General features: G+C 44.0%; 1 protein-coding gene across 27 annotated transcripts in view; it reads left to right on the top strand.

Annotated features, from left to right (window-relative positions):
• Nucleotides 1-27,563, top strand: part of MTSS1 (MTSS I-BAR domain containing 1) — a 175,064-nt gene that overhangs the window by 74,004 nt on the left and 73,497 nt on the right. The window contains exon 1 of one of the 27 annotated variants that reach the window (XM_043539118.1): nt 21,153-21,343. The exons of the other annotated variants lie outside the window; for them this stretch is intronic. The gene's annotated coding sequence lies outside the window, so the exon portion shown is untranslated. Of the gene's footprint in view, nt 1-21,152; nt 21,344-27,563 lie in introns of those variants that run through there. 27 annotated transcript variants of the gene reach the window in all.

Raw genomic sequence — 27,563 nt, forward strand, 5'->3', positions numbered from 1 at the left:
CCTGGTTGCAATGGACTCTTGCATCAGTTTGGCTGATCCACTGATGGAGACCTCAGTTGCATAGACTTTTTTTTTTTTTTAAGGCCATAAAGGATTAGTGTGATGTAGTCTGATCTTCTGCAAAATGCAGACCCAGAATTTCCCTGTAAATGAATATTGTTGGGCCCAACAACTAGATAACTGGTTAAATTAAATCGAATATTTTAGAACGACTTTGCGTGATGAATTTGCCACTTCCCTTGGCAAACTCTTTCTTGTTAATCTAACCAAACTGTAGAGTAGAGGCAGAAAACAAATGAAAAATATAAAATCTGTGAAGTGGCAATATGTATTAAGAAATTAAAGTATGACAAAAGAAACTACTAACAATAGAATAAACCTTGATGAGATGAGAGAATTTTCTGTATGATACCCTCTTTTTTACTTTGGGCTAGCTTTTACCCATAAATTGCATTAATAAGTATTCCAAGTTTATTGTAGCTGCAATATGCAGCAGTTAAGTTCTATTTTTTTTTTTAAATTATAACCAAAGAGGGGAGACAGTTTCTAGTGTTACATACTGCTTCCACTAAAATAAAAACCTACGTTTTGAGTTGTACACTGGATGCAACCTGAGTAATGCATTCCAGAAATATGCTGCTTTCAGAATGAGTTATTGTGGCAACCTGTACCCAATGTTCACCACTTTTATAAGGTTATGATGTATTTTGTACAAAGTATGAGTTTTCAAATGATACCTCACGAGACATAAACTGCTGAACATCATTGTCCTGTTAAGATTGCATAACAACACTGTGTGTAAAGCTATAAGATTTTACTGTAGGATTATTAGTGAAATACGTTGTAGTTCTGGGTAATGCCTACAAACCAACTTCTCAGAGACAAAGAGACACTGGCACGCCAGCCAAGTGCTAAAGGGCCCTTACTGATTGATTGAATTGGCTATTCCCTAGCGGCCGGGAAGATATAAACAAGAAATTTTCATTGCATCGCGAGAACGTTTCAAATCTCATGTACACAAGGAACTGTTTGCCTGCATCCTGGCGGGGGGGTAATCCTCAAAGAGAGGAGGAGGATATAAAAATAAGAGACCGTGACCTTCACCTCACCTCTCTCCTCCTTCCGTTTCTCTTCTCATGAGAACAATGGCTCTCAAAGAACTGAACAAATGGGAGTAGTGATCCCAGACTGGAAAGGGGCACAGCCTGTAAAATGTATTGCAGCTCGTGGTGAAACAAACTTTTTGCTTTTAAGTCTATTAGCCTTGGTAAAGTTGAGGAATTAGCTTGTGTGTTTTTCCTTTTATTTAGACTTAGACTTTAAGGTCAGAAGGGACCATTGTGATCATCTGGTCTGACCTCCCGCACGATGCAGGCCACAGAACTTCACCCGCTCCTGAAATAGTCCCCTAATCACTGGCTGAGTTACTGAAGTCCTCAAATTATGGTTTAAATACTTGGTTACAGAGAATTCACCCTTTACACTAGTGTAAACCTGCAAGGGACCCATGTCCCATGCTGCAGAGGAAGATGAAACCCCCCCCCCCCCCCCCCCCCCGGGTCTCTGCCAATCTGACCCAGGGGAAAAGTCTTTCCCAACATCTAATATGGTGATCAGTTAAACCCTGAGCATGTGGGCAAGACTCACCAGGCAGATACCTGGGAAAGAATTCTCTATAGTAACTCAGAGCCCGCCCCTTCTTGTGTCCCGTCTCCAGCAGTTGGGGATTTTTGCGATTGGCAGTCACCGATGGGCCACATGCCAAAGCCAGTTAGGTTTTTTGCCCACACTGCTGTGCTTGGAGGGCTGTTCCAGAACATCACTCCTCTGATGGTAAGAAACCATCTTTTTTTTGTAACCAATCCTGACTTATATGCATCTATACTTGTAATTATTTAAAATTATTTCTTTCTCTAGTTAATAAACTTGTTTTATGGCTTTATTTAAACCAGTGTGTTTTGTTTGAAGTGCTTGGGAATCTCCACTTAGGTCAACAAGCCTGGTGCATCATCATTACCTGTTGTTGGAATGACAAACTATCTATGAGCTTGTACTGACCAGTGGGCTTCTAAGCAGTGGCTGCTGAGCAGTACAAGGAGCACCTTTCTGGGGAACAAGGCTGCGGCTGAAGGATATGCGGGTGCTGGCCTGTATATAATTCATGGATGGCTGGGCACAGCATTCATGTAGTCAGCTGGGAATGACTTTGCATGCTGGTGGCCGTGAGCGAGCAGAGCCCGGAGAGGCTGCTGTTCATCAGCAAATCGGTGTAGAAAGCATCCCAGGCTATAGAGCTCAGGGGACACATCAGTCCAGCAGTTCAGATTGCACCCTGGGGAATGCCACCGTTACATCTTGAAAATAGCTCTTGGCGCTGTGCAGAACAGTGGTAAGTGTAATAAGTTTCTAATTTTTTCCTGTCAGAAGTTACATATTCAGATATGTAGGTTCCTGAATTGTAGTTTTCTGTGGTGGGCCCTTTGGGATAAATGGCTTTGATTGAAGAGCAATCTCTGAAACAAATGACAAGAAATGAAGCTGTGAAGCAGCCTTTTTAGAAACTGAAAACAAGGGCATTTCTTCCCCATCAGGTTCTTCCTGTGGCTGGCGCTACATGTTTGTATTTTTTTTTAAAGATAACAGCTGTTGTTCATTGTTTCCCTCTCAATAAAAAGATCTTCCATATTTGTAAAGGTTTATCTAATTATGGTTAAAAGAATCCATACTAGTATTTCACATGCATGTAAATCAGTGTCTGAGATTTGCATAGTGAAGTCAACAGCCTCTTACGGTATTGTGGTAACAATGCTATACTTCTAAGGTTGAGATGGCACTTCCAGCTAAACCCCGACTTTTTAGAGTTTAGAAAATCTTCCAGAAATGGCATCTTTGAAGTTTTTCATGCTTGGTCTTGTCCTAAAAGTGTGTCCTTAGATTTTAAAAAGAAATCCAGGAGGACTGGATAGCAGAGGATATAAGCCTTTTGTTGGAGGCTGCAGGTTCTTAAGCGCTGTCTGCTCCTTAATCTCTCTCTGGTCAGTAGAGACAGAAGGTTACTTATCTGGTGGCTCTTCGAGCTGCGTGAGAATGAGTTTGATCTCAGTCAAGTTCCTAGAGTGCAGAAGTTAATATATCACCGCCTCCTCCCCTCCCCCCCCCGCCCCGAAATGGCTGTCTTGGCAGAACGGTCAAAACTGGAGTGTGCTGTGGAGACCAAATGACCATCTTCTCTTGAAAGTAGTCATGGCTGAAGCAAGCTGATGGAAAGACGTATGCATCTTTGAAGAGGGGGCTTCCCTATCCATAGTTGTCAATCTAGCACTTAACACATGAGAGAAAAAAATTTAAAATCCATTTTGAAATTATCCATGAATGAGGAAAATCCTTCCATGATCAGTTTTTAAAAGCCACCTTGTAGCTTTATTTTATTTAGCCAATTTAATGTCTATGCTTAGGTTGAACTCCGTAATGAGATGGTTTGCATGTTAATAGAGATATAGCTTCTTTGCATGTTAAATGGTTGTGTATTTGGTGGTGGTATGGCCAGTGGCTCTGCAGCTTTGTAAGAATAGTGATGGCTGGGCACCTTGGGTACTCATGGGCTGAAACCAAAGCCTGTATAAGCACCTTCAGACACTCGCAAAGTCTGGATCCAAACTCTGTGGCTTGGGTCCGTCCCAAAGAGAGGAGAAAAGTTCATGGAGGTTGGCTTTGTGTCACAATCTGCTGTTAAGAAGGAGACTCCATTTTCTCTAACTTCATTTTTTTAAAAACTCATTCTGCAGTAAAAAAATCGCTCTCTTAAAAACAAAGGAAAACACGCACAGGATGTTTTTGCATTGCAGCAGGGACTCTCGTTACATAAGCTCACAAACGTAGACATTCTCACATGCTCTTCTGCGAACATGACACAGAAGAGCAGCCTCCTGTTCTGTTTGCTTGCATTTTTACAACAGGAGTTTTTTGTTATTTCCACATATTGTTGTGTCAGGTAGTAAAGGGGTTGGTTGTAAAGCATATGTGAATGGGGAGGGAGATAAACTGGCTTTGAGGATCTTCACTCTGAATTTTAACGTTAATGTTGCAGTAGCTTTTGTGTGTGTGTGCGCATAGAAGTATTGCTTTTGAATATATTGATATGATTACAGAGGTGAGGTATTTGAATGGGAGTAGATAACTAGAGGAAACAAATTTGGCCAGGTAGAGAAGATGGGGAAACCCTCTACTTCCTCTTCCTGTTGTATGAGAATTGTGACGTTTTTCACTTAACATGTAGGCCGTTGTCAGAAAATGTATTCTGTTCTGCCTTTTGTTTGTCATTGAGTTCCATACGCTTGGGTAGTTTCTTTTTAAATAAAAATACTCCATATGTAGGTTGAAAGCTTTATCTGTTTATCTCCTCATTAAACAGAGACAAAGTCTATGAAATGTGCCGACGAGGCTTTTACTCTTGCTTTCCATTCACATTGCATTTTCCATTGAAAGCCTCCTTTACCCTAGTTTTGTTTCACAGTAAATGAGATGATGATGTGGTTAAGGCACTGGACTAGGAGATCTGGTTTCTGGCTCTGTCATGACTGCTGCATGATCATGGGAAAGGCATTTAGGGCCTGATTCAGAGCCCACTGAAGTCAGTGGGAATATTTCTGACGACACCGATAAGAATGGGGTTAGATCCTTTAAAATGTGTGCCACAGCTCCTGGCTACAATATGGGGTAATACCAGTGATGAGCTGCCAAAATCTTAACAACTGGTTCCCTCCTCACCCCACGAGGGGGTCGTTGCCCACCCTCGCCCCCCGGGACTCCTGCCCCATCCAACTCCCCTGCGTTCCTTGAAGTGCCCCCCCCAGGACCCCTGCCCCATCCATCCCCCTCCCCTGTCTGCCCCCAGAACCGGGCAGGATCATCTTGTGGGCCACTGTAGCAGGTGGGGGAGCAGGGGGAGCGGCCACTTCCCCCACTGATCACATCAAAAGTGGCGCCTTAGGCGCCGACTCCGTGGGCGCTCCAGTGCTAGAGCACCCACGGGGAAAATTTGGTGGGTGCAGAGCACCCACCGGCAGCTCCCTGCCCCAGCTCACCTCCGCTCCGCCGCCTCCTCTGAACGCACCGCCCCACTGTGCTTCTCGGTGCGCCCCTCTCCCCCCGCTTCCCATGAATCAGCTGTTCGGCAGGAAGCCGGGGAGGGCTGAGAAGCAGGCGGCGGCTTCCCACTCGGGCCAAGGGTGGCGGAGGTGAGCTGGGGCGGGGAGCGGTTCCCCTGCGTGGCCCCCTCCCCCCCCGGTTACCTGCTGCGGCGCAGGCAGCCCTCCTCGCGCCCCCTGCCCCAGCTCACCTCTGCCTCCCTGAGCCTTAGCGGGAAGCCGCGGCCTGCTTCTCAGCCTGCCCCAGCTTCCCGCGTGAACAGCTGATTCGCAGGAAGCCGGGGGGGGGGGGGGGGGGAGGGGGCAGAGAAGCAGGGCGGGGCGGCATGTTCAGGGGAGGAGGCGGAGGCAGAGTGGAGGTGAGCTGGGGCCGGGGGTGGGGCGGGGAGCTGCTGGTGGGTGCTCTGCACCCCCCAGATTTTTCCCTTGGGTGCTCCAGGGCTGGAGCACCCATGGAGACGGCGCCTAAGGCATCACTTTTGGCCGGTTAAATTTAAAAGCCCTTTTAGAACCAGTTGTCCCTCGCGGAACAACCGGTTCTAAAAGGGCTTCTAAACGTAACAACCGGTTCTAGCTCACCACTGGGTAATACCCCACTCAGAGAGTTAACACTTGTAGATCCTTGCATATAAGGTGCTGTGGAAGTGCACTGTAGGAGTCTGATTTTCAGAAGAGCTCTGCTCCCATTTAGGTACTTAAATAAGTGGCCAGATTTTCATAAGTGCTTACTACCCAACATGTTGAGCATTTATGAAAATCTCAGCTATATTTTGGTGTCTGAATGGGAGCAGAGCTGTTCAGAAAATCTGGCCCCAGGTCCGCTAAAGCAAGTTAGCTAACTACTTTGCTGCTGCTTATGCTTTTGTCTTGTCTGCAGCAGAAAGTTGTACTGTTTTAACTATACCAGCGTACTTAAAGTGGTACAAACCCCCTAGTGTGAATGCAGTTTTATCCGTATAGCTATTCCTGTACAGGAAAGGGAATAAGCTAGAAACTATAATGATACAAAATAAACATGGCACACATTCAGTGGATTAAAAACTGGCTGATAGGTCCCAAAATGTAATTGTAAATGGGGAATCGTCATTGTGCGGATGTGTTCCACAAGGGTCGGTTCTTGGCCTTATACTATTTAACACCTTGACCTGAAATGAGACTATAAAATCATCGCTGATGAGGTTTGCAGATGAGACTAAGATTGGGAGAGTGATAAATAATGAAGAGGACAGGTCACTGATGCAGACCGTTCTGGATCGCTTGGTAAGTTGGACACAATGTGTGTTTTAATATTGCTAAATGTAAATGTATACATCTAAGAGCAAAGAATGTAGGCCATACTTATACAATGGGGGACTCAATCCTGGGAAGCAGTGATTCTATCAGCCATTACCTCCAAGTCCTTTACAATCAGCTGATTATGAGTTCCCAATGTAATGCTTTGGCCAAAAGAGCTAATGCAATCTTTGAATTCATAAATAGGGGAATATTGAGTAGGAGAAGGGAGGTTATATTACCTCTATTTGGCACTGGTGTGACAACTACTGGAATACTGTGTCCAGTTCTGGTGTACACCGTTCAAGAAGGAAGTTGCAGAGGGTTCAGAGAAGAGCCATGAGAATGATTAAATGATTAAAAAACATGCCTTGTAGTGATAGTCTCAAGCAGCTCAATCTCTTTAGTTTAACAAACAGATGGTTAAGGGGTGACTTGATTACAGTCTACGAGTACCTACATGGATGACAAATATTTGATAATAGGCTCTTCAGTCTAGTAAATAAAGATGTGACATGATCAGTGGCTAGAAGTTGAAGCAAAACAAATTCAGACTGGAAATAAGGTGTACATTTTTAATGGTGGGGGTAATTAATCCTTGGAACAATTTGCCAACTGTCGTGGTGGATTCTCCAACTCTTGGAATTTCAAAATCAAGATTACATTTTTTTTTTTTTTTTTTTTTTTTTTGGAAAAGATAAGTTCTAGTTCAAAAGAAATTATTTTGGGGAAGTTCTGTGGCCCATGTGCTACAGGAGGCCAGACTAGATGATCACAGTTGTCCCTTCTGGTGTAGGAATCGATAAGCTGTGCCCATATAAGTCACTTTTTATACCTGTATTACTGCATCCACAGTAGGCGATGTACTAGTAGAACTATTTTGGTAAAAAAATAAACCACACCCCTAACTAAAATAGTTGTGCCAGTAAAACTTTTGAGTGTAGGCCAGATAGATATAGATATAGATATAGATATAAAATCTTTTTATTCGAAGTGTTAATGTTTTACTTGGGTTAATCAAGGGACTTATCTGTAAATTTCTGGGTTTTACCCAAATGCGATTTGTGTCTTTGTCCTCACTGTAGAGCATGAGGACTTTGTAAAAGGAGAGCTCACAATATAATACTAAACAGAAATGTGAAATCGGTGCAGCGAATGCAGCTGTGCTGGGGTGCGAAACCCACAAAAAAGGCATGCTAGCCTGCAGGGCAGGAACGTAGTCATGGATGTACCATTCAGAATATATCTTTCACTCCGGTTTTGTGCTCCCCGTGCCTAACATCATTGCTCTTCTCTCATATAAAAGCTGGTGCAGTAGCATGAGAACTGTGCTGTTTGACATGTACAGAAAGAGAGCTACAGACCTATCAAATAGGAGGTGTCGTCTTCAAGATGTTTGATTTCTAAAACGTTGCGGTGACTTGCTTGTATTGCATCTTGTCTGTAGCTGTGATGCATTGAATTATAGTGTGCAGAGTTCTAACTGTTATCCAGTCACTTGGTGAGAGGAAATCTTGTTATAGGCACATGCTCTTTGGCTGGAAATACTGACCTCCCTGTTGGTGCTTCACTGTCACTGATATCATCCAAAGCAAATGGTATGCTGGTGCTACACATCAAGAGGTAATGTGAACCTATCCATGAAATTGGGTTTGACTTGGGAGTGGAGGGTCACACTGGTCCAAATGAAAACAAGGTTTAGGAGGCAAGAACAAACAGCAGACTATTAAGTCGGTGTGGAAAGTGTGGCCAACTGACATGCTGTTGGTCTTGGATCCTGTTATGAGCTTAGTGTGCTATAAACATACCTGATAGTGAGATTTGTTTCCCCATGTGACTTCCTGATATCATCTTCTACCTGATAAGCTTGATCACCGGTTCACTGCCCAGTACAGCCAGTGTATGCACCTGTCATTTAAAAACATAATCTGACTATGACAAAGCCTAAATGCGTGGCTGTGTCTAATAGTTTGTGTATGAGGGTGCGGTATTTGTGTGTGGGAGGGAATGAGGGCAGAATTAAGTGAACAGCTGGGCAAAGAACTTTCTGTGGAATCCTTACTGTGTTACAGGGAAGTAATACACTTGATGTGAAATGCAAGTTTTAAAAAAAAAAAATTCTGTGAAATACAAGTTGGAATCTGCAGTGGGTTCTGTCCAGCTGTTTGCTTAGAAACTAAATTCTTGAGATTTGGTTAGTGCCTGAATATGTCTAGGTTGTTTGTTTTTTGGTGTGTTTTTGTGGGGGAGTATTTTTTTGATTAAATTAAAGGACCGTCTGTATGAGGTTGAATTTTCTAGTTATTTTACTACTCAATTAATAACAGATTAGATGTTATCAAGTATGTTGCCTGTCTTGATGGTGAAACAGCATGGTGTCTGATAAGTTCTTGCTTTATAGTACTCAGCTTAAGCTGCTGGCAATACATAGGTGACTGGGATATTCTAATGAAGCTGGAGTTATTAAAAATCTATTACATTTCAGGGATGTTTTGGCTTCACGCTTCAACAGTGGTAATTAGATATGTGACCCATTTTCCTTCTGCCTTGGCTCTTGGGGATGATGGAGCCTCATTAGAGATACCAAGGACAGAAAATACATTTGTTTCTCACTCTGAATATCTTCTTCAAAAATGCCCAAAGAGTCAGAGTGCTTTTGGTGTAGGAAGTTGATTTGATTTTTTTTTTTTGTTTTTTTTGAGAGAGAGAGCTCCTCTTTCTCTATCTCCATTTAAAAATAAACAGAATTCTATTTATTTTAATTTGGAAAACCTAATGACAAATTTTCCTCTTCTATTTACTTGTCAACTAAGTCTATCTTGTTCTTAAACAGAACTGAATACCTTAAATATTACAAAAAGAAAAGGAGTATTTGTGGCACCTTAGAGACTAACCAATTTATCTGAGCATAAGCTTTCGTGAGCTACAGGTCACTTCATCGGATGAAGTGAGCTGTAGTTCAGGAAAGCTTATGCTCAAATAAATTGTTTAGTCTCTAACGTGCCACAAGTACTCCTTTTCTTTTTGCAAATACAGACTAACACGGCTGCTACTCTGAAATCTTAAATATTACAATAACTTCCCATCAATTGATGGATTTAGAAAATGCTGTCTGTGCAGCGCTGCACTAAAATGTGTTGCGTGGCTGGCTGGCTGCTGAGAAAAGGTAGTGGCCATGAAAAGTAATGTCTGCAAATAGACTCCAGCAAGAGAGATGTAATGATTTAAATCTAGGGGGGAGGAGTAGGTAGAAAATCAGGTCAACAGCTGCTTGCAGAGCTGTTGAGTTTATTTGTGCTCTGTAGTCTCCAGGTTATTTTCCTGTAAAACTCAACTGCTTCATAAATAATTGTAAATAAAACAAAACAGATCATGTCCATCCATAGTGTGGAAAGAGCTATTTTCTTAGGACGTTGAAAGATCTTTTTTGTCAAAACAGGGAGCTGGGAGTAAGGCTCCCGGGTTCTATTCCCATCTCAACAATAGATTATGCCTTTGAGCAAGTCAGTTAACATCTCTGCCTCTGCTTACCCATTGGTGATGCCTGTAGTCTTTTTTTTTTTATGCCTACAATAAAAATACAGGAAGAAATTTATTTTTTAATTTACATTTACTGTTCAAGGCTTTGTTTGTAAACCGACATTTTAGAGGATTGTTTTTGGTGGAGCCTTTATTCAGATGAGTAAGCAAGCTGCGGTAGGGCGTTAGTTGGGTTGGGTTCAGGAAGTTTTGTTGTATGTTCGTTCTCAATGTGGCATTCTCAGTGACAAAGCTGTCTTTAGTCTAGAGGTATTTAGTGCTGTGGACTTTATAGCTCTGTTCTTTGTACTGTTGCAGACATGTATGCAGTGGATGTTGAGGTTAACCTTTCTGTCTGCAGAAGGGAAGGGGAATAACCTTTTCAAAAGCTGTTGGTTTTGGAATGAACATAGTTTTTAAAATATGAACATGGACAGTATGAATTGGTTTGGGGTAATAACTTCATTTGTTTTTATTGCACTTGCATCCAGAGTGTACTAGGCACTGTGAAGATGAACAAAAACAGCCTCTGGCATGAGGCACTTGCAGTCTAAACTAAGAAGCATAGAAAGAACCTAGGAAATGGGGATAAAGGGTTGTGACTGACTCATGTCTAAGCTGGAATCCTGCAGTGATTTAAGCACATGGTTTATCTTCATGCACTGTCAGTATCCCTGTTAATGTCGATGGGACTACTCGCAGCTCATACAGTTAAGCATGTGTGTAATGCTGTAAGGCCAGAGACCTACTTAGTTCCACTTGTAAAATATTTAATTTTTTAAATGTATAGAATTCCTTGCCATTGCCTACTTTTTACCCATTTTTGATTATTAGCTAAAGTATTTTAGTTGACTAGCTCAGGGCCTTTTGCCCTTTGATTGCTGTTTAGTTTATAATCTTCATCAAAAGTTCATCTGTATGTTTTTCCCTTCCCTGTCACTCGCTTTCCTGATCCTTCTGGTTTCATTTTCTTTTAATGTTTTGCCTGTTCTCAAAGTTTTAAATTGTTTCAGCACATTATTCATCAGGGCAACTATTTTCAGGAGCATATCTGCCCAGTAAAGTATCTTTCTTGTGATCCTGAATGAACAGGAAGTTTGAGCTATTAGCTAATGCCGTGTAAGGACTCCTGGCTTCTTTTGGCATACTTACGGCATCCCATTCGCTAGTTGGTGTTATCTATGTACTGTACAGCAAGTCTTCCCATGTGTTGATAGGAGACTGACTCCTGCTAAAGAGCAAATTCTGCCTTGGGATACACAAATGCCAGTGTTTCTCTTGCATTCCATTGAAGTTGTGGACTAGGATGTTCTTTTGAAAAGAAAAACATAAGCCACCTGTTACTACAGGCCGTAGCCTGAAAGAACAGCTGTTGCCTGAACAACCGCATTCAAGAGAACAATCTCTGGCCTACAAATTGCCTGTATTTGTTACAGGTCACACTTTGGAATTTATTTAAAATTGTTTTTGAACACAAATGATGTTGATATTTGGAAACATTTTGTGAAGTTTCTAAATTGATTGTTTAAAACCAAGACAGGTGTATCTGGGGGGCATTAAAGCCAATCAGCAGTGAGTGCTGCTTTTTTTTTTTTTTTTTTTTTAAATTTGGAATCTCTCTGAAGAAAAATTGTTTCACTGATGTATTTACAATTGAATGAAACTTCCTTCTGTTTTGAGGCTGTAGTTTAGGGAGGATAAGGATGAGGACACTAAAGCACCTAATCCTTTTGTGAATCTGGAAAATAAGGTCATTCTCTCTTTGAGGTGAAATTTAACACTCGTTCATCAGCCACGCTCAGTGCCCTCAGAAGTCAGTGGGAGCTGTTGGCATACATTCAAGGGCAGAAGTTGGCCCTAAAGATCACAGAATGACGTTATGGATAAGTTTTAGCGAACTTAGTAGGGATGAAGCAAGGTAGAAATTACTCTAAAATCCTATAGATATAGGTTAAATTCCAGAAGACTTTTCCATTCCATAGCCATATATATGGAAGCTATTTAGTGTCCAAATGGCATACTCTGGTTTGGGTTTGATCAGAGAGTAAGGTTCTTTGAGTGATTGTCCCTATGTATATTCCACTCATGCACCCTTCTCTGAACTTGTGGATATTAGAGGTGGTGTGAACTGACGGCTTCTCCAGTTCCGTTCTACTGCCCGCAATCTGAGATTGACTTACCCAGACTGAATACATGTGGAACTTTTGGTGGCCTTTCTTTTTGTGTGGCGCCATATAACATCAGACATGGGTTCTGGGAATCATTACTATATGACAGAGTTCTTGTCCATCTTCCATCCCCCACAAAAAACCTTTAATCTGCCACCTGACTTCAGAATGATCACCATGGCAGCTATAGCTCCACTGCTAAACAAAGGTGATTGGTTTGCAATTCTTGACTTGAAGGGCACTATTTCAACATAAATATCCACCCTGCACACAGGAGATTCCTGCAGTTTGCTGTAGGCCTAGACCCGTGGTTCCCAAACTTGTTCCGCCGCTTGTGCAGGGAAAGCCACTGGTGGGCCGGGCTGGTTTGTTTACCTGCCGCCTCCGCAGGTTCAGCCGATCGCGGCTCCCAGTGGCTGCAGTTCGCTGCTCCAGGCCAGTGGGAGCCGCTGGGAGCGGTGCGGGCCGAGGGACGTCCTGGCCGCCGTTTCCAGCAGCTCCCATTGGCAAGGAGCAGTGAACCGTGGCCACTGGGAGCCGCAATCGGCCGAACCTGCGGACATGGCAGGTAAACAAGCCGGCCCGGCCCGCCAGTGGCTTTCCCTGCACAAGCGGCGGAACAAGTTTGGGAGCCACTGGCCTAGACCATTACCAGTACAGAGTGCTCCCCTTTGGCTTCTCAGCAGTGCCATGGGTGTCGCGAGGGTGTTTTCAGTAGTGGCAGCGCATCTGCATTGTCGGGGTACGTGAGTGTTCCCCTACCTAGACAACCACACACAGGAAAGTCATACCAAGAAGTGCAAGTGGCAGCTGGACCCTGCTCCAACTCCTGTAATCATTAGGACTCCAAGTAAATGCAGAAAAGTCCACTTTAACTCCCACACAGACCATAGATTTTATTGGAGTGACCCTCGATTTGGTCAGGACCAAAGCCTACCTATTTCAGAACAGGTTCCAAGCTATGAAGGATCTCACTATTCAGCTCTGAGTGAGCCCTTGGACAACACCTAAGATCTTGTTTTGTGCTACTGGGCCACGTGGGATCATGTACGTGTCACACCTTTTACACACTTCATCTCAACATGTACAGGCTTGATTGTGGATACTCTATGCACAAATGAGCACAGTTTGGACAAGGTCCCCCACTGAGTTCTAACTTCAGTCACCTGATAGGAAAACATGAAGGTAGTGTGTATAGAAGTTCCCTTTGTTTCCACTCTATCTTCCGACAATAAGACTGATTACAGATGCGCTTCTGCTGTGTTGAATGTACATATAGCACAAGGTACTTCAACATAACAGGATTCCAACTTACACATAAACCTACTAGGAACTGGTGCATGAAGCCTGCAGATGGTTTCTACTGCTGATCTGGACCCAGCAATTTCAAGTCATAATGGACAACATGACAGCAGTTTGTTATATCAACAAACTGAGGGGCAAGGTCCATCCTTCTTTGCATAGAGGCTGTCAGTGTCTGGAACTGGTGCATCTGCCACCAGATTACCTCTTGGCAGAGCATTTTCCAGGGGCGCAGAACATGCTGTCAGGCAGCCCCAGCAAATGCATCTTCAGAGACCGTGACTCAGTGGTGCAGAGCATCTTTTAGCAGTGGGGATTCCTGTCATGGGATCTCTTCACATCTCAAGAAAACAAAAAATGCCTGGCCTACCGCTCCAGGGCCACAACTCCAGAGGGGACACATTTTGAATACAAGGGTCATAACCCCTAATGTACGCATTTCTGCCCATCCCTCTCTTACCACTAGTCCTGAGGAGGATCAGACAAGACAAAATGATAGTGGTCCTCATAGCTCCCAGGTGTCTGAGGCAGTCCTGGCTCACTTGTATCTTCCAGATGGGCTTGCATCCATTCATCCATATTCAGCTCTTTCCAGATCTATTGACCCAGGACAGAGGCGAGATCCAATCTCTGTCCATCTGGCAGCTTGGTATTTGGATGGCTGATGAACTTAGAGCGATCATGCTCAGTGCCTGTATATTCCATCCTTAGCAATAGCAGTAAAAACTCCATGAGAAAATGCTATACAGAAAAATGGAAGAGATTCTCTATATGGCATCAGCTTCATCAGCTACCTCCAGAAGGTCCCAAGATCTCTGCTGTTCTGGATTATCTCCTTTCTGTGAAAATGTCGGGGTTGTATCTCGGCTCCTTGCACATAGCAGCTATTAGTGCATTTCACCTTCTGGTGGACAACCATTTTGTCTTCGCCTGTCTGACTACAGTATAAGGTCTTGTAAATCTTTCTTCCAGTGTGGAAACCTGCCCTGATATGGGACCTTAATCTAGTCCTACCTGCAAAAATTTCCCATTTGAGCCTTTAGCCTCATGTTCGTTCCTTCCTTCTTTCATCTATCTATGAAGGTTGCCTTCCTGGTGGCAGTCACCACAGAGACTTTCTAAATGGATTTCAGGATGCAGCCTGCTTTGCTACGAGTTGGTAGTGGCCCCTCCTGCACATGGTATAAGAGCCCACTTGACTAGAGCTCAGGCTGCATTGGATGCTTCTCTTTGAGATGCTCCTCTTCTGTAATGCAGCAATGTGGGGCTCTGCATACATTTGCAAGACATTACGCCCTGGTACAAGCTCCTACAGCAGATGTCTCCTTTGGCAGAGCAATCCTCCAATCTGTGGTACAGCAAGGGTTCCTCACACCTTCCTCCTCAGAGAATACTAATTGAGAGTGAACTCGGGTGGAATAAACCTAGGGACTGTTACTTGAAGAAGAACGACTCGTTACTTAGCTTGTACAGTAGCTGGAGTTCTTTGAGATGTGTGGTCCCCCATGTACATTCCACCAGCTGTCCTCCTTCACCTCTGCTGTGGATCCTTATCCTGTTGTTATTAAGGGTTCAGAAGGAACTGAAGAAGTCGTTGGTCTGCACTGCCCCTAATATCCTCAGCTCAGAGCATGAGGAGGAGAGGAGGGCAGGTGCAGAACGGACACTGCTAATTACAAATTTTCTGATCTTAGGCTCATGGAGCACCTCAGGTGGAATACACATAAGGACTGCACATCTCAAAGTATTCCAGTTATTATACAAGGTCAGAAACCAGAATATATCCTACAGGAGAGCATGGACTGTTCTGTTTTTCTGCAATGTTCATAAGTCAGATGCATAGTGGATGGGTGAATATTTCAAAATATTAAAAATGGGTCTTACTGTGCCCTATTTGCTGAAAAAATAGAGGATCTGCTAAACAACTCTGGAATCTGCAGACATGCATACGCACTTGGTTGTCTTGAAGATTTGAGTGTTTTGCTGTGGTTACAGAGGAATGATTTAAACATGTTGATCTGTACAAGATGCTTTATTTCACTGCCTGGATGGATGACTGGATGCAGTCTCTGGGGTGGGGATCATGGTGCGCCAGTAATTGTAGTTAAATGAACATGGCTGGCTCTCAAGCAAATGAAACCGAATTTGTCACAGCTGTCAGAAGGATCATGTCACATCTGTTGCCTTCGGGAGCAGTTTTAGGCTGCATACCATGTTAACGTTCCCGTTTACTGTCATTAAATATCAGGCCACATGTTTGCTGACCCTAGTCGTTGTCTGTCTATTTATTTATTTATTTATTAAATCATCAGTCCCATCTCTTCTTACATAAGCCAGGGTGGAACTTCTGTGAATCTTAGTGGTGTTGCAGCCTAATTTCAGACCTTAGCAGGTAAACAGTACAGTACTTCAAGGACTTCAGCATTTCAGAGATGTTTGAGTTACCTGCACAAAGAAGCAAAGAGATTTGTTTGTAGTTTAATATATTCAAAAGTCTTAATAGAGAAGAGTGCGCTTCAAATTATGTCTTAAAGAGCCAGCCTCCCAGGCTGTATTCAACATCCGTTTACACTCTGCCTCATGCTCTGTAGACAAAGCAAGCTACTGCAAAGTCCCAGGTGATTCCTGAATCCTCCTCATCCGTACCATCTGGAAATGCAGCAATTGTCTTAATACAGGACTCGGATAGATTTCAGCCTATAAATATTGCAATCAGGTGCAACTTGTCCTACCATTCCCCCTCCTCCCTATATTTTAATATTTACTTTCTTTTTAGATAAGTGCATTGAGTCTGAACTGGATAGAGATATTCCTCTGCCATAAAATAAGTGCTATTTGGTTATCAGACACTGGGGGGAGATAATTTTCTGCCACACTCAAAATGTGGTTCTAAAGCAGAATGTTTAGTGTGATTTAAAAATTAAAAAGTGGGTAGAATACCTGTGATGCATGTTGGGGCAGGGATCCCCTGTATCCTTATGAATGGGGCTGAGGGGCTGTGAAGTGAGGTAAAGGTCTGTGTCTGTATTGTATAGCTGTGTGGGAAAATGTCAGCAGTTTCTGGGGTCACTCTGAGGAATGAGTCCTGGTGCTTTCATCCAGTCAATGGACTTTCAAGAAGGCATTGTGTAGCAGCACTGCACCATGAATGTCATGAATTGTATAAACATGGCTTTTTTTCCCCTTTCTTTGCCACCTGTAGACTGAAGTGTAGACCTTCAGCAATGCAGACATATTCTTTCCAAGCCACTCTGACAAAGTCAAGAGATTTCATTATGAGCAATGTCCTGGCTGCATGTATTAGCCGACTTATTTCCTTGTTCAAGTTACTACATGTATTTGGCAGAGTCTAACCAGGGGTGTCCAGACATTGGACTTTCAATAAACCTGTACATAATAATTGCCACTATGTTACAGTTGCAAACATGGGGGTAGGAGGAATCAATGGAGGAAGTGGAGCGAAGCCAATAAGATTGGTTCCCCATAGCTGCCTTATTAATGAACACTACTTAAAGCTTCACTTGTTCTGGGCCTATTCGGCTGTCAACACAATGGCAGCAGCTAAGGGTTATGTTTACAGTCTCTTCTTTATGACTTTCCATATATTCTGCTCCAAAAAATTCTGTTTGTGATACAGAAGAACAAATTACTCCTCTTATATGAAGTAAAGAGAAAACTTCCTCAACAGTGATCAGGTTTAATCTTCCATAATATCTACAAAACATTTTAACAGTTAATAAAAAAGCACGTCTGTTTTTGTAGATAAACATTTAGAACTTTAGCTTAATGATTTATTGAAATTTGCATTTTTGTTTTGTTGTAACTTTCATTTTTAATACGCAGCTGTCTGAGTGCCCCTGAAAACAAAGAAGAGACCAACACACTCAGATTTGCATTGCGATTAATGACTTTAAATACGTATACAATTTTTTTTTCCCCTGAGCTCCTCAGCGTAGGATTCTTCATTCTCCTTGCTCACGTCGTATATTAGATATGGGAGCATGCAGAGCTTTGTTAGTGGGGCTTATGTTTGCTTTTTCATTCTGGTTATCGTTTTTTACCCAGACTCCAACCAAAATCCTGAACTGTTGTTGCTGCTGACCTGGAGATTTTGAGAGGTGATAATTACCTCAGAAACTGCTGGGCTACTCTGTCAATCTTTGACATAATGGAGGTGATGAGGATAATGTACCACATGAATCTTCTCCCCTTGTCACCTAATGCAGAGTGGCTATGCTGACTACAGTCCTTCCACTCTGAGCCTCTCTTACAAGAGCTGCTTCAGTTTGTCTGGAAAAATCAAGGCAGAGTTACTCTGAAGCTTGTTGGGAGCAATAGTGCATTGTGCCATCTTTGTCCTTTGCAAACATGCATCGTATCTTAGTGGAATGGTGCTAGTTATGACTAGCTCAGATGCATTTTAAAGCCACTTGGGTTTACTCTTGGCTTTGGTTGTTTAAAAAACCACCATGGCTCACTCAGGAGAGTCTCTGCCAGATGTCCAAGTCAGATCGGTGGTAGCTTCTCTCAAACAGTGCTACATACACAGATTGGAGCAGGAAGCATCTTGGTGGTGGTTTCCATTCACAAGGTAAGCAAAACTGGGAGAGTCAGGAATACTAGAGAACCTGTCCTAGCTCTGGATGAAAGTGGGAATGCGTCAGGCCTTCCTGTTTAACTTTCAGGAGGAGACCAGTTCTGATTATGCCTCACAGCTCTTTTAAAACTGCGACTAGCTTTCTGAACATACCTTCCACCAGAATACCAATAAATGTTCTGTAAAGGACTATAGGTGCATGCACCTCCTACATGACCGGCCTATGGCAATGCAGCTAGCCCCTTGTCACGCACAGTACTACAACATCGTCCTCATTATATGACCCCATTGTGCAACACTAACTCATGTTGGTGAGCAGTTACTTAGAAGAGGAGTCCTATATGGACAACTTATGTGACTGAGAGCTAGACGTCTAGTCATGAGATGAGTCTATGGGTCTTGATGGTGTAGTTAGGGCAGTTATAGTATAAGGCTTTTGAAAGGCAGCTACTGGTTTGCCGTGCATGTGTAGCATACTTTGAGGTTTGGTCTCCTTTGGATATATATGTACGTAACTCCCATCCGCATTAGTGGACGTAGACATGCTGTTGAGGGGATGAGCAGTAATGGCACTGCTGGGACCTCTTTCTGTTGTTTAGTACTGGAGTGCTAACAGTGCATTTTTATTGGCTGCTGAAGAGCAAGAAGCGACTTGGTTATTAAAAACCCTACCCGTGATTTGTTTAATACATTAGCAGGTTGTTTTTAACCAGGAAATTCTCACTTGCATGTGGGGCTGCAACTCCATTTGCCTTGGGGAGAATCAAGAGAGAATCATATTGCCTGCCAGTTATGGTACCTGCTATATAATGTAGAATGAGGAAGAAAAGGAAGTTGTGTAGGTGTGAGAGTGGACAGGTCCTGCAAATGACTACAGTCTGGGATTAAATAAATGTGGTGCTTAAGTACTACACTTAATTGAACCAGATATATACTAGTGTATTATCCATTTTAGGCACAGATTATAGGCTGCTTATAAAAAAAAACTTCAGTTTTAAATGATCAAACAGTCCACTTTCATCATGGATATATCCAGGGGAACACCTGAGTCTTTTGACCTTTGTCATTTTGGAGGCAGTTCCTAAAGAAGTGGTGCATGGTTGGAGCCCAGACTAGATGTAAGGAGCTCTGGGCTGTAGCACTGATAAATCAGCCTCTTTGGGGTATGTCTGTACTTCAGTCTCTGGGTGCGACTGCAAATCGAGTACACGTTCCCTAGCGAACTCGAGTAACAGAGCAATGGTACAGCCCTGCCCAGAACCCTGGGGAATTACTCATGTCGCCAGCCTGTGCAGCCGCTACGCTGCTCCAGGACCCAGACTAGATAGAGCTAAGCTGACTCAGGTGTGTCTGCTTGCGCTGCGGTCACACCCTGTGATTGCAGCCTAGACTTAACCTCCGAGTCTGTCCCTCTATCTGCAAAATTGGGAAGATTTCCCTACTCCACAAGGCTGTGGTGAGGTGTAATGTTTAATGCCATTCTGAGATGCTGGGATGAAAGGTGCAGTGAAGACACTTGGTTTTGAATTTAGCTAGTGCTGTTGCAGGTGTCATTCCATCTGTCCTGAAATGAGAGACAGTTGCATGGTGATGACTTTTGAGGCTGAATGTTTTGTCGTGCATTATTGAAGATGGGAACATATTTCTTGACTCATGAGCAGTGGGGAGGCAAAAAGGTACCAATGGGGGGAGTGCTTTGCCAGTATGTCATGTACTGATACAGTAACCATAGCAACACTTTGGAACATCCAGTCCTGGTCTGTCCGCCACCTACCCTTTTGGCAACATCAAGTCCTGAAAAGGAGTGGAAGAAAAATATCAAAGCTAATGAAGATGCAAAAGCCGGTCTCTAGAGTACTTAGGGTTTCAAAATGCTTATCCCTCTTAATTTTGTTTTTTCTTCTTCTTTCCAGCCTCCATGAAGTGATCAGGGGTATGCCTACACTGAGGTAAAACACCCCGGCTGGCCCATGTCAGCTGACTTGGGCTCAGGCTGTGGGGATACAAAATTACAGTGTAGATGTTTGGGCTCCAGCCCAGAGCCCGAACATCTACACTGCTATTTTTATAGCCCTGTGAACCTGAGTAAGCTGGCAGAGGCCAGCAACGGGTTTTTTATGCAGTGTAGACATAACCCAGATGTCCCAGCCAGAGAGGAAGAATTTGGTTATTTTATTAGGTTATTCTGGTCTTGTCAGTATGCTGATGTGCCCTATTCACTGCTCTTCTGCCACCTCCTGTGTTAATTATTCCTTGGGAAATCAACTCTCTGGTCTAATTTCCAAATGCAGCAAGGAGATTGGGCAGCTATGAGGGAATGCTATATAAGCATGATGCGTCCAGTCAGTAGTAAAGTAGCTCTAAAGTTCTCTTAGCAGAATTAAACATTTATTAGAAGACTGTCTGTTAAGCAGCTGGTTTTGCCAGTCCCTCTGAGTTGAGTTAAAACAAGAGTCGTGGGTTTGGGGAGGGGGGGGGTTGTTTCTGATTTGATAAAATGTACTCGCTACCAGGTTTCGTGTTAGTCAATACAGAACTAATTGACTAAATGTCAGTCAAGCTCAACTCCTTAGAATAAACTTGACCACCCCCTGCTTTGCAAAACTCTGTGGAAAAAACATGGGCCATATACTATGCCTTCCAGGTTAGCACTTTTGACTTTGATAGATCATTGAGAGAATTGACTGCCACAGCTGAAGACTAGTCACTGAGAATGTTGTGTCCCCTAAATTCAAAGGTAGTCCAGATTCTGGTGCAAAGGATGTTACCTTCTCCCATGCTTCTGTGAAGTGGGTTGTGGTTGAAGATTGTGAACTTTCCCTCTGCAAAGCAGTTCAGTCTCTTCCTCCCTCTGCTAAACCAGCTGCTTAGTACATGTTTTCTTTGGAATCTTTTCCAAACCTCCATCTGTGTTGGCTGTGGGGTGCCTCATTGTGGCACAAGACTCCATTCAGATTCTTTAGGATGTGAAGCAGCTCTAATTGTTGTCTCAAACTTTGCTAAAGTGTTTGGGGGAATTGGAATCCTACAAGGAAGAAAAAGTTTTCCCCGACCTTTTATGCGGTCACCTTGAAGTACCCGGGCCTGTAGATCTGCTTGTGATTGGAGTTGCTAGGATTTATTTGTAGGAACAGTGAGAGGTTAGAAAATCGTAAGTGATTTTTATAAACATAAAAGGACTGATAGAGATTATTATTTATTATTTATTATTTATTATTTATTATTTATTATTATTATTATAGAACTTGGAGAGTGAATGTGTATTGCTGGATATACTCAAGAGTAAGACTACCCCAGTAGAAAAGAGATTCTATTTAAAGCTTTTCCTTAAAAGAAAGGTGAGCATTTCAGACTCTCAAATATAATAGAGATAAGAGCACCTTTTCCCCCCTGCTTTCTAGTCACATGAGTGATGGGATGGGATTACTGTTCACCGTCTTTTTTTTTTTTTTTTGGACCAGCTGTCTGCTTGCTTTGTGGAATGGATTGATTTCCCCCCTCTCCCCTTGGTTTTCCACTTTGTGTATACGTGAATTTTTTTATTTTTTTTTAAGGAGCGGGAGAGTCCTCCAACTTCATTTCTTCTCACTGGTGCAGGCATTTTGATATCCATCACACAAGCCTTTCTCTTGCAGCTGTCACGGCTGTGTTTACCCTTTGAACTTTGGAAAACCTCTGTTACCAAATTCTGAGGGCTTGTCTACTCTGGAAAGGTTGTATCCTTTCAACTATATCAGTATAACCCCCCCACCCCCGCCCTCCACCAGGCCTCCCCAGTGTGGAAACAGTTATATCACCATAAAATTGCTTTATATCCGTGAAACTCAACCTTTCCAGACTACTGTTCCCCTTTCAGGAGTCTGATTTCTCTTGCAGACCCCCAAGTTACACCTCACTTAAAAACTACTTGCTTACAGAATCAGACATAAAAATAAAAAAGTGTCAGAACACACTATTACTGAAAAATTGCTGACTTTCTCATTTTTACCATATAATTATAAAATAAATAATTTGGCATATAAATATTGTACTGACGTATCAGTGTATATAGAGCAGTATAAACGAGTCATTGTCTATGTGAAATTTTAGTTTGTACTGACTTCGCTGGAGCTTTTTATGTAGCTTGTTGTAAAACTAGGCAAATCTCTAGATGAGTTGATGTAAACCCGCCCCCCCCCAATTCCTTCCGGAAGACCTCTGTGTACCCTCCAGGGGTACACATACCCCTGGTTGAGAACCACTGCTTTATACCATTATAAGTCACAATAATGCTGCTATTTACAACTGACAGAGTAAAAAGATACTTAATGAAAAAGTATGATAGAACTAGCAGTCATAGATGAAAAAGCTTTCCATGCCTATCCTCATAAAACTTCCTGCAGATTCTCATTTTTTACTCTGGTTTTGAAGAACACGTAGTCTCTGGATGATGGGTCAATGGCAGCAAAGCTCGAACCTGAGACCTCTGCTGGATCTGAAACCGTGAGCCTCTAGGCTGCCTGTTCTAAAATACCCAGCTCTGCAAACTCAGATAGGCTTATGAGTTTGCTACTGTGTGATCCAGCCACTAGAGGGAGCTACTCTCCAGCGTGGGTTACAGTTGCATACCCAGTAGCTCATCAGGTTAGTGTGCACTTGGCTCTTACGTTCAACTTGAATTTACACTTTTCCAGTGGATTAGTAAAAATCAAACTCATTTCCTGTTTCAGTTTGACATGGCTAATAAGTTTGCTACATAATGCTGAGGGGTTTCGAGCATGATGTAAGCACTTAGGGCATGCTTTCATGACTTTGGCACTGGCCAATGGTGATTCCTATTGATTTAGATTAAAGCCTGGGATTTCCGGAAGATGTGGTGGTCTCCACTGTTCTACTGCAGTGGTTTTGTGATTGGAAAAGCAGAGCTTTGGGATTCAGTGTTGATCTGCCAACCATTAGATCTGTTGGCTAGAAATTTCAGACATTTGCCAGCAATTCAAAGTCTTCAGTAACTAAATTGTCAGAGTGGAGGGGGAATCAGAGCTCCAGAGTTGCATATTTAAATGGAACGAACACCTTTGCAGTTATTTAGTTTGCATTACAGTATTGAGTCTCCTTGTGCTGAATAAATGCATAGTAAGATGCCCCAAAGAATTTACAGCCTAAATAGGTTGTAAATTTACACCCTAAATAGACAAAGCATGGGGCAGAGGTAGTATTAGTATCCTCATTGTACAGTTAAGAAACTGAGGCACAGAGATGAAGTGATTTTTCACAGAGTGATGTAGAAAGCCTGTGACAGAACCTGTAATAGAATCCAGGTCTCTTGAGTCTAGGTCCATTGCCTTAACTGCAAGGACCCTCCTCTACCTTAGATAAACACGTCATCACAGAACCTTTCCTCCCCTTTCAGCTTCTGAAATTTCAGAGTGTTTTAACACAAATGAGGTCGTGCATTGCATACTGTGCCGAAGGTTTCACTTACTTGCCATACCGGGGAACAAGTCCCAAGCGGCTTCCTGGTTCAGTCTCAAGCCAACTGGAAAATAGATTCAGTGGAGAAGAGCAAAGGGATATATAGATTCATTCATCACTGAATTACAGCCATTTCTGGGGGTGGGGGCAGCAGCTCAGGCCAGGAAATGAAGAATAATGTAGCAAACTGAAACTGTAGAAGGTTAGCAGTTTAGGCTGGGAGAATATACTGCCCAAGTTGGAGTTTGCCAGGTTACCAAGGTTAATGCCCCCGGCCTTGCAGAAAGCACCATGAGACCAGTGACCTGAGGAGGTCAGCATCTCAGATTTATGTAATTGAAAAACCCACCACCTGCAGTTGCAACATCAAGGGAGTGGTGCTGCCAAAGTGGCCCAGTGCACTGTTCCGGCACCTGAAATCTAGGCTAGAGCAAAGCTCTGGCACTTCAGAATTTCCCTCTCCCCCTCTCCCACTGACTCCCTCCGAGGCTTGTGCTCCTCTCTGAAATGTGTGTTGCTCAGTTGCTCCTGGAGACGCTGCAGTGCGAGAGGTCCAAGGGGTGCAGGTGGCTAGGGCTAAAGGGAGCCTAGCAACCCCAGATCTGAGCACCCCTGCTGCCTGTGTATACATCCCATCTTAGCAGGCAAAGCTCTGGCAACGCTAGGGCCAGCTTGTCCCTGAGCTGCCTGGTTATTATTTTTCCCTTTATTTGTAGAAGTGCAAAATTAGTCTGTACAAAACCCAAATTCTATAGGTATAAAATTGAACAGTCACAACATCGTGAACTCTTCCAGGAGCTGATAAGTTACAGTCCAACTGTGTAGCTATATGAAGTTTAAATAGTTTTAATGTTCAGTTCAGGGTGAAACACAAGAATTGCACCACTTGGGGATCAGATGGAGAGCTGTCTCTCAAACCTTGAGCGGGTCTCTGTCACCTGGCAGTTCTCAAGGTTCCAATAAATTACATAAATAGGTTGCCAGGCATCAGAATGAGCCGGGAGAGCTCCCGGAGCCTGGCAGCAGGCAGTGAGGTGAGTGTGCAAGGCCCCAGGGACATGGTGCTTTGGGCAAACTCCACCCTGGGTGTGGCCAGCGCCCAGCAAGCCAGCCCCATCCCAGCTGCAGCCGCAAGTCCATTCCCTCCTCCCCCGTGCTTTTGAGTGGAGCTGGGACTGGTGCCAGTGAGGGAGATGGTAGACAGAGAGGGGAGGAGGGAGGAAGAGGCTGCAGAGGGAGTCAGACACCGCCACAGCCAGCTGTGGCCATTGGCACCTCCACACAATGTTCTCCCAGCCACCGCCATAGACTTCCAAATAACCCTGCTCCCACCCACCTCCCCTCAGCCCCTGCTTAAACTCCTGATACCCCACCCCCCAAATAAACACACCCCAACTCCTTCCCACTCCTCCTCCCCCAGCCACACCAACCCCCATCTCTCCGAGTAAAGCTACCCCATCACCCAGCCCCCCCAAAACACTCCTATGAAACATCATCCTGCCAAACCTGCCCACATCTCCACCCCAAACCCTCCCCCGCTACTGCTCACCATACTCCAGCCCCCTTCCCCAATAAACCCACCTCTTAAACCCCTTGTACTCACCCACCCACTAATCCCCAAAACACTTCCTTCCCCCTTCCTCCCTCTTCACCCCTGCCTCCCCCACTATTCCACCGCCACTTCCTTCCCCAAGGGCTCTTCTGCTGCAAGTCCATCTGCTGGACAGATCAGCCTAACTGCCCCCAACTCCTGGCTGCACCAGCTCTCCTCTCCCTTTCCCAAGTGCCCCAGTCCCCTGAGGCTCACCCATGAACACCCTGCAAGGCCCTTTAGCCCTGGCATCTGCATCCTGTATTCGCTTTGAAGTGTTAAGCACCACCCCTCTCACCTTGGGGTGGTCAGATGACTGTCGTCTTTCCCTCCCCTACCCTTATTCAGAGGAGCCTGCCACAGCAACTCTGCGAGTGGTAAGAGCCAAAAGGCCAGAGCAGGCAGCTGAGCCCATTCCTGTCAGACAGAAGCTGCTACTTTGGGGTGAGTTTGGGGCAGGCATGCTCTCCAGTCCATCAGTCCTCTCTTTCACACCAGGCTGGGCTAGAGACAGCCACCCTTGCATGCACCAAAGAGCAAGGCCCAGCCCAACAGTTGTACCTGTCTCCCCAAAGAATATTTTCACTAGCCATTATGCTAAAAGGCGGCTTGAGCAGACCATGGGGGACAGGCATTGGAGGGAAGGGGCAGGTGTAAGGTGGGGAGATAGCTCCAGTACTATAAAACTTACCTCACTGCCCACAGGGACTCCAAATGCCATCCCAGGGCACTGATTGAGTGCCACTGACTAAACCATCTGCACTATTCCCTGTAGTACCTGAGTTTTGACCGGGCCTGGCCCTACTTAACTTGTGAGGTTGAATGAAACCACAGTCAGAGGGAGTGTTGCTGCAGTAGACAGATCCTGAACCAGATTGAAGGTTGTTAAGTGTCTAATTGAATTATTGCACTACAGGGACACAGTGACTCATATTGAAGCTAATCACCTGCTGTTTTTTCTTGGCCACAAAGAATAGATCAGTAGTTAAACACTGGAAGGTCATAGTCATGGTAATTGGGATGGTCTCCTTGTTTTTCCAGTTTGTGTCCGAAGGCATCCTGTAGTAAGTTAGGAGAGGTGCTTCAGAGAAGTAGCACTTTAAAGAGGAGGGATTCCAGCTGATCAATTCTTCCATCTCATGCTGTGGAGCCAGTGATATTGTTTATACAAAGGACAGTGTCTGTCTGAGTTTGTGAAACTGATGCCCCCTGATCCAGCGACTTAACACACATTTCCCCAGCCCATAACCACTTTAGAGACATTCTTCTGTGGGGGTTCACTTTAAGTCCACATAAAGCACAGCTCTCCAATCCTTGGAATACTTTATTCAGGGCCATAACTAGGGTGTGGCATCTGCTGGAGCCTAGGGTGCTTGGCGCCCCCATCCCAGCAGGATCACGGGCCCAGTGACCCCAGCTGGTGTAGGCTCTCCCTGTGGTGCTAGGACCAGGGTAGCAGGCAAGCACGGCGCTGAGTGCGCTGCTTGGCTCCTGCTATAAATGTACTCTAATAGACTGAGCACGCTCAGTAACATCTTTTGAAGCTGCTGCCTTTGCTGGGGATTAAAATCTGCTGGTGTTCAGAGAGGTTAAAGGGAGCCAATCGGAGGCGGGGGATGGGCTGTGTCTGAGCAGAGGTGGAAACTGACTGTGTGGGGGTGTCAAACAGCTGGAGGCAGGGGCAGGAGAGAGGCCGAGGGCAAAATCAAGGATGGGAAGGGTTAGGAGCCAGGGGTGAGGGGCTACCACAGTGGCAGAGGGCAAAACCCTGGCACAGGGAAGTGCAGAGGGGGTACCAGTTACCGTGATGGGTTGAGCCACCTGCAGCGTTTACAAATATGGGGGGGGAGGGAGCGGCAGGCTTTTTTTATTTCCCCTCCCTCAGAACAGTACGGCTCAGCACCTGCTTCTAAGGGCTCTGTTCTTAAAGGCACTGGCATCCCAATGCCTACACAAGGCAGCTGTTCTGTCTCTCAGTGACATACACCCCCCAAAACTGTGTCACACATTTTGAGTACCTAAAAGAATCCCTTACCAGTTTATATGTCTGCATAAAGTCTCATAGCAGTTCACAGGTTTGTCTCATCTGCTGCTGTAATTCCCTGAATTGCACCCCCTTTCTGGTAATCCATTTTAAATAGAGTTTTGCTCCTTCTAATTGTTTAGTTTTTTAAATGTTTTTATTACTCTTAGCACTTCATCATTTGCCTTTGTCAACACTAAGCAGATGGATGTCATTGTGCTCTTTAATTTATATTATAATAGCAAATAATCATTGAAAATGTTTATAAGTAAATGGTTGCTAGTAGTTTTAGCAATGACATCTATGTTTCTAGCATAGCACTTTCTATGTTTTTACTATAGCACAAGTTTATTTTGTTGGGATCATGTGACTTCCAGTCTGACTGATTTCCTAGCTTGGTGTCAAAACTTCATTTTCATTTGATCCGCCAGTGGGGACTGCCTTTCTCAACTCTTGTTTTGCCTCTCAGTCCAGCCCTTCGTGCTTTTTT

The sequence above is a fragment of the Chelonia mydas genome, chromosome 2 (assembly GCF_015237465.2).
Source record: "Chelonia mydas isolate rCheMyd1 chromosome 2, rCheMyd1.pri.v2, whole genome shotgun sequence".
Classification (NCBI taxonomy): Eukaryota; Metazoa; Chordata; order Testudines; family Cheloniidae; genus Chelonia; species Chelonia mydas.